This window comes from Scardinius erythrophthalmus, assembly GCF_964197995.2.
Source record: "Scardinius erythrophthalmus genome assembly, chromosome: 4".
NCBI lineage: Eukaryota > Metazoa > Chordata > Actinopteri > Cypriniformes > Leuciscidae > Scardinius > Scardinius erythrophthalmus.
In genome coordinates, this window is record NC_138224.1 from 9651651 (window position 1) to 9659377 (window position 7727).

General features: G+C 37.2%; 1 long non-coding RNA gene across 1 annotated transcript; it reads right to left on the minus strand.

Moving 5' to 3' along the window:
- Positions 1–4487: 4487 nt before the first annotated feature.
- Positions 4488–7199, minus strand: LOC308690140. Its single transcript, XR_014030121.1, has 3 exons — positions 7009–7199; positions 5974–6071; positions 4488–4783 (listed from the first exon to the last, which is right to left on the minus strand). It is a non-coding gene; the product is annotated as an uncharacterized lncRNA (long non-coding RNA).
- Between the last annotated feature and the right edge of the window lie 528 nt (positions 7200–7727).

A 7727-nucleotide genomic window follows, 5' to 3' on the forward strand; every position in this document is an offset into this window, starting at 1 on the left:
AGTACAATTTAAATTGAATTATAATTCTATCATCATTTACCCACTCTCGTCACTTGAAATGAAGACATCTTTTTTTTTTATTAAAATGTGCAAAATAACACGGGTATCAGAGTGTGAGGCTGAGCTATTTTATTTAATAGGGTTGAGTTATTCTATGTAATAATAATGTATTTATATATTTTTTCACTTTACAGAGGCCATTGGGGACCCCGCCATATCTAGGCTCAGAAAATCATGGAGACAATTTAGAAGAAAAGAACAAGTTGTTTTTGAGTTTAACAGGTGCAGTACCCATTTATTTAATTTCGTAAAATAAAGCTGCCTGCTAAATAACTTTGTGAGCCATGGAGCAGGGAGAAATTAGTATTTCATTTATTTATTGCTCACTATGTTAAATCGCCAAACATTTAACATTTTTATCTTCAAGACAAGAAAACAGAATGTCATACTCCCACATGGGAAAGTCTTTAGCAGAGTTTTCCTGGAGGGATGATTTGTGGTTTGTCAGTAACTATAGATAGTTATGGTACAATGATAAATTGACAGACTGATCAGAGGCACAGGTGGTCAACGTGTATCTGTGCGTGCATTAAAAATCAAAGTTTAAAAGGCCAGAGGAGTACAGGCAGCACGACACAAGAATGTTGCAGATTCAAAACAACGTTCTGCATGGTGTCTCTGAATGATCAGAATAATATCTTGCCTGTGTTGCTTGAACTCTTTTACTGTGAGAAAAATGCATGCGTGTGTGTGAGAGAATATCCTTGAAAGTGTGTGATTTAGGAGTTGACACGACACAGAACACTCTGCACCTCCTTATCAGAAGCCTGGTACCAACCGGAGTCAATCCCCGGGAGAAAAAAAGCCGCTTGTGTGTGCGAGAATGCGTTTGAACGAGTAACTCCTCCAATGGTATGATCTAGTTTATATTTCTCATCTCCTGCTGACAGTACCACTCTCCACAAATCCTTTGTTTATTTATACCTCTTTTTCCACTCCAAAGCACTTGTTTTTGTTCGACGTGTTCAAAACCTCCTCCTCGTTTCAAACAGACAGGCAGTCAGATCAGTGTCTCTACTGCAGGAGCGAGTCTTATAGTGTGTAAAGACATGTCTTTTAGGTCCACCAGGTCTAATAGATCCGGCACAGCATGTAACTTTTTGATTATTGTGGAACCGTAAAAAAAGATCTTGGTTATAGTTTAGAGGAGCATTAGACAGCTTGCCTAGTGAAACTATATTGTTTTAGATATTCTGAAGAAAGATGTTTGCTCTTTAAAAGTTGCTGCTAGGGTGTTGTAGGTTGTTGCTGGGTGTTTTCTAATTGAAAAGAATTTTCCCACCTCAAAAGTCTCTGTGATAGATATGCCTCCTTCAATGCAAGTCTATAGGGGGTTTTCACCTTTATCATCTGCCCAGTAAAAGTCATTTTTTGATGAGTTGAAATCCTTAATATGAGCAATATTAATGATACATTCCTTAGAAAGAACCACTGATTATGAATGAGGCCCTTTGTATGGAGGACTAGGAGTGCCATCAAAAATAATTACTTTTATATCATTTATATCACAATTTTATAAAGCATTCACAGATTATTTTTCTTTATCTGTTTGAGTTTATAACGTATTATGTTTTTGTTACATTTGACTAACATGAATAGAAAACTTTACGTATAGTGTATATTGTATGTCAACTTAATGATTTTTACATACTGTAATTGTTACATTTATCACAATTAAATAAGAAGTTTTAAATGTCTATTCTACATTTAACAAGTGGTTTATTCATTTACATTTTTATTTTTTTAAGCGGCACTCCAAGTCCTCCACAGCTTTGAGTCTAGACTAAAAAAACCTGAAAATTGAAAACAAATGTCCTTGGGTACATTTATACGTAAATGTATCTTGAATTATGCGACTAACAAAAGATTATTGATGGAATTTTTCAATTTCACTAATGGTGTTGGCAGAAAGTGACATTATTGTGATGCATCATGAGATGAGGTGACTATTTCAAGACATTTACCAAGAACAGTGGTGGAACGGACTCTTAACTTTTCCAAGTAAACAATCAGTGTGTAGGTGTTCAGATATGACCTTTGACCTGTAGAAGGATCATCTATCTGCCTCTGGACTGATACCCCAAAGCCTGTAGATTATCTCAGAATGCTACTGTAGAGCCTCATGCTGAGGTGATGGAGCCAGGACAGGAGATTTACACCAGCCCTCTTCATGACAATGTGGCTCCCTCGTTGGGTTGGGTCACTTTTGATGGGTCCCTGTCCTGGTCTGGGTATGTCTGAAAGAAGGATGCAGTTGGTTTGTGTTATTATTAGCCTGTCCCTGACTTTAAGAGATCATTGTGACCCAAAAGGAGTGTTTAGCATACATTCGAGACTTCAAGTGCATAATACCTAAAGAAGGTCACAGGAGGAAGGAAAGAGCAGGATGAAGCGGAAAAAAGATTTTTTTGTAGGGTTGGGGGTCTTCAGACACCCATTAGTCAGACTCAGAAACGTTCTGTTTATTCACAGATTGGGAGTGGCACAGGAAGCTGCCAGACGGGAGCTTCCACAAAAACAGTTGTTGGTCGATCCCTGCGTTTCTATAGGAGGAAATGGGAAGTGTAGGCGTGGGCCTGCCAGAGGCCACTTCCAGTCTGCTGCTTTGAGGTAATGCACACAGTCAAAGAGGAACTCATAAGACAGAAGAATGATCGATCATTCACATTCCACAGACGTCAAAGAATGTTCCTAGTACAATACTAATCAGCATCATTTGTGGCACAACATTGATGACACTACAGAAAATTGTTTTTAAATTACGAACATCACACAATGGCAGTAGGATTTTTAAAGTCCTTACATTATGAAAAATATCTATTTTGAGCTGTAAAGTTGTCTAAATTGTCATTTAATACTTTTATTCAGCAAGGATGCATTCAATTGATTAAAAGTTACAGTAAAAACATTTATAATGATGCAAAAGATTTATATTTCACATTAATGATACTCTTTTGTACATCAAAGTATCCTAAAGAAAATGATCCCAGTTTCCACAAAAAAATATTAAGCAGCACAACTGTTTTCAACATTGATAATAAGAATAAATGTTTCTCGAGCACCAAACCAGGATTTTAGAAACATTTCTGAAGGATCATATGATTATATATATTATATATATATAATATTGTGAAATATATATAATTTTTAAAGTTTTTGGTGAAATGCATCCAAAAATGGTAATGAATTAATAATTGTTTGTATCAGAATAATTTGTAAAATGTATTTCAGAAATATGGAAAAGGCAGACAGGTGTGGCTTCCTGGTTCCCCTTGGGACGAAATATGTAGAGGAAGGGAGGGCGATGGAGGGATGACAGAGGAATTGTTGGAGTGACTGAGGTAAGCAGCTATTTATATAGTACCATTAGCTTTTCCATAGCCATTTCATTTCCATTTTATGCAGAAGCACCTCCTGAACTTTTTGTTAGGAAGTCCACTTTAAAGCACTGTTGGTAGGTATAAAATGGCCTTCAGATCACACACACACAGCTGACACCTTTTATGCTCTGGATTTAAGCCACATAGACCCTGCCATGGAAATACTTCCCCCTTCCATTCCCTTTATCTCTCTGTGTGAAACTTTTACAGATTCCATCTCTGGGAAGTCTCTATCTCTCCCCAGTCAGTCTCTCTCCCAGAGTATCAGGATGCTCTGATTAGTTATCCTTATAATCTGCATAGAATGCCAGTCTTTTGAGATGCCTTGTTTTATTTTCATCTAGGGGACCCTTTGGCTCTGTGTATCTTTATTTGAAGAGCAGCACATCCCCCACAGACGTCTCTCTCCCACTACGCCCTGACCTTGGGATCTATGTGTGGAATTCTCTCCTCATTTATCTGTGCGGGCCTCGCCCTCTCCATGTATCCTTTTATTTTTTCACATTCCTGATCCTGGTACTGTTTATTTCTAAATTACATCAGTATAACCCTCAGACATGCACACAACTGAGCAGACATAGTTCACCCAAAATGAAAATTCTACATCATGTCATTCCAAACCTGTACGTCTTCGTCTTTCATGAAACAACAGGAGATGTAAGTGAAAGGGAATGAATGGATGGATGAATCCCTTGTTCTGAACTGAAAGTGGCGCCACCTGGACCACAGTTGGAAATAAGCTGCAGATCCGTGACAGATTTAGTAGTAAGTGGTAGATTTAATAGCGAGTTATCAAATTAAATGTTACAATTTCATTTGAGCAGTTGAATGTGTCAGCAAGAATTACCTTTCAATCAAATAACTGTGTAACTCCTTTATGTTAAAAACTTATGGAATTTGTTTAATAAATTGACTTTTAATTCAAATGATTTTTAGACATTGCTAGTAGCGGTTCACATATATGTTTAATCTTGGAAATGTAAATAATACTGTGCCTAATGAATGTTAATATGTTGATTTGTGATGTCATAACCAGCACTGTCCTTACCACTTTCTGAAACAAGGAAACTAATAATAAATGAATGAATTGAATTGGATGATTTGTCTTTTTTATTTATAAGTTTTAAGTCGACCTTTGGCTTGAAGTACATGCTAGTATTATTTTTATCTGCATAAAGAGATCAGTATATTTAGTTCCAATGAGACAACAGTGTTTACACTAACAAAGAGCAAATTCTGTTGTAGAGAAGGTAGTGGCTAAATTGCTTTTAAGAATGTAGTAGACCAATCAGATCGAGGCCAGTCATGTCTTGATTGTCCACCATTGCTTTCTCATCTGTGATCTATAAATAAAATGAATATACATCAGATGTTATTTTAAACAAACAAACAAACAAACAAACAAACAAACACAGATCATTTTATAGAAATTAGATATAAAAATGTGGGGAACAAATACTGCACTACAAAACAGTAAAATGCAGTATGTGCTGGTCTGTGGCTCAGATGATAAACTCTTGTCTTTTGTCTTGGTTCAAATCCCACACTATTTTTACCATGTAAAAAGCTCAATAAAACCCATCAAACAACACACTTTAACGCCCCAGACTCAGTGGCATTGGAGAAAACAATAAGACTTTCAATCATGGAGATGAGTTTAAATCTCATTACTGGTGGTTTTAAATTTCACAAAGTATGTGGCTCAGTGGATGATTGCTTGCCTACTGCCCTTCCACACTGCTGCTTCTACAGAACAGACTCAGTGGTTCAGTTGATAAAGTGTTGGGCTTTAATCAAGGAGACCCGAGTTCAAATCCCTCTCTTGCTTACGTTAAATTGTAATGTAAACACAGTTAAAAACACCAACTCTCAGTGTGAAAGCCACAGTGGCGCAAGTGGCTAAACACACGTTCTGTGATGGTAAGGATGCGCTGAAATTAAGGTTCAAATCCCTCCTCAGTCTGCGCTCCCAGCAATTTAAATTAAATTGTTATCGATAGTTGTTATATCAAAGAAAAGCACTAACACTAACCACTAAACCACTAACAAACGTGAAAGCCACAGTGGCGCAAGTGGCTAAACACATGTTAGTTGGGGACATGGGAGCGTGGATTCAATCCCCACCTCAGCCTGATTTATTGTAAAATCTCAGGCCTCATCCAGGTGAAAAGTGAAATATAAGTTCCAGTACACATCTCAGCAAGAGATCTGTGGCTCACAGGTAAGAGCGCTGCCTCACGGTTTCAGAGGTTGCTGGTTCGATCCCAGCCAGATCTCCGCGATACGAGTGAATGGTGTATGTGTGAAGGGGCGGGGATGTTTCGGGTCCCCCCCCGAACCCCGTCACGATGTCCAGCAGCGGTTATGCTTCTTTATTCAATGAAAAAAAATTTAGCTGACTAAAAATTTTGGCCCGCCGTACCTTCCCCACCTATTTAGGTTCACATCATTTGCTTTGTAAAGGGATGACCCTCCAAAAAGAAAATGATGGGAACCTACATGTTTAGCACAGTAACACACACATATACATTACCTGTTCATCAGCAGAAGTCCATCATTACAGTGAATGTCTGTCCACACGTCCCAGAGCTCTGCTTCTGATGACTGGACGCTCCAAACACATCCAGTATTCTGTAGAGGAAACATAAACACAAACATTACTACATACTGAATAACTAAAACATCACAATCTAAAAGTTAGTCTATATAATAGTTAGGCTAAATGTAATTGACTACATACATTGAAGTCCTAAAGCTCTACAGCGTAAAATATATAATACATAGTATGAATGCTGAATCAATAATAATATTTTGGTTTAATCTATTGTTCTTATAATTAAGTTACTGTCTTAAAGGCCCCAGAACTACAGGAACATAAGAAATAGAAACAAACACCCTCCTTCAGGTGTGAGTGCTGACCAAAAAAAGAATGAACATTATTTGGAACTTTTAAGGTCATGATTAGGTTTAACTCACCATAAACAATTAATAAAGAAAAATAAGATCACAAATCTAAGTGTTAACGGGTCATAGGTAGTTATTTAATAGATTATAGGTAACAGATTTTTGCCTAAGGTTAGACTGCAACGACAGAAAAAACACGATTCATACTTCATAATATGAATATCAGAGGGCGATTCATTCAAAGATTATAAAGGCAATGCAAAACAACTGATTCATTCGTTCTTCTAAAAGTCTGACAGTGAGTTCAACAAGAGAGCAGAATGTAAACAAAGTCTGTGATAAACCTTCATAGAGGATGACCTTCATTATAGCCTTCATAACTGTCAAATAACAAGACTTAACGTTAAAGACCACAGCAAAATGAACGTTTAGTGCGTTTTAGTTCATGTTCGTTCATTTTATAGTCACAATAAATGCAACGTTCAATCATCACAATATGAATCTAAATAAACTGCCATGAGCCCTGCTATGAAATATCAGAAGAAAGCAACAACACGTAACTACTTAAAAACGTAAATAATGACTTAAGAGCACAGAATAATAACTTAAAGTCTTAATAAGAAGATAAAGCAAGAGAAAAGCACTTTATCTGTAGTTTACTTACATGACAGTTGAGTCGCTCGCGTGACATTTTTGCTTCCTGAACTTTATCGCAGCGTGTGTCGGATTTGTTTGTTTATGGGCTGAAATATGTGTCGTTGAGTGACATTAAAACACTGTAATCTGCAGTTTATATAGTTTAAACGGTGTGCACGTGTTGTGGCCACTGTAACAAGCGTCATGTTGTCAAGCATCAGAAGCTGTCAGACTGAACCTGAAACTCGCTGACGCCGCCTAGAGGAGCGGATGGAAAACTGCACTTCAGTTTGAAACGACATGATCGAGGCGGCGGCCAGTTGTAGGTGAGGCTGAAATATCCATTTCATATATATTCCGAATTATCTATGATTTTGTCACGGTCTCTCGACCAGCAGAGCAACATAGATCTACCAGTTTTAGAAAATGAACCAGATCAGCTCTCAACTGATGGGGTATGCATCATGTTTGTTCACAGTTAAAAGTACAATCAATGCCCTCGTGTTGTTGTGTCAGTTCAAGTAGGTTTAAGCAGTTTTTATAATAAAGCATGATTGGGTATTTGAAACATAGGACAGATCAAGACAAATCATTACTATTATTATTAATATTTATCAAAATGACTGTCTAAATCTATAAACCAGTGAAATGGCTGATATTACGACAAAAAAAAAAATGTTGTGTCTAATAGTGGCTATCTACTGATTAAACACACAGGCTGAGATCAGACCAGAATAGTGTGTGTCC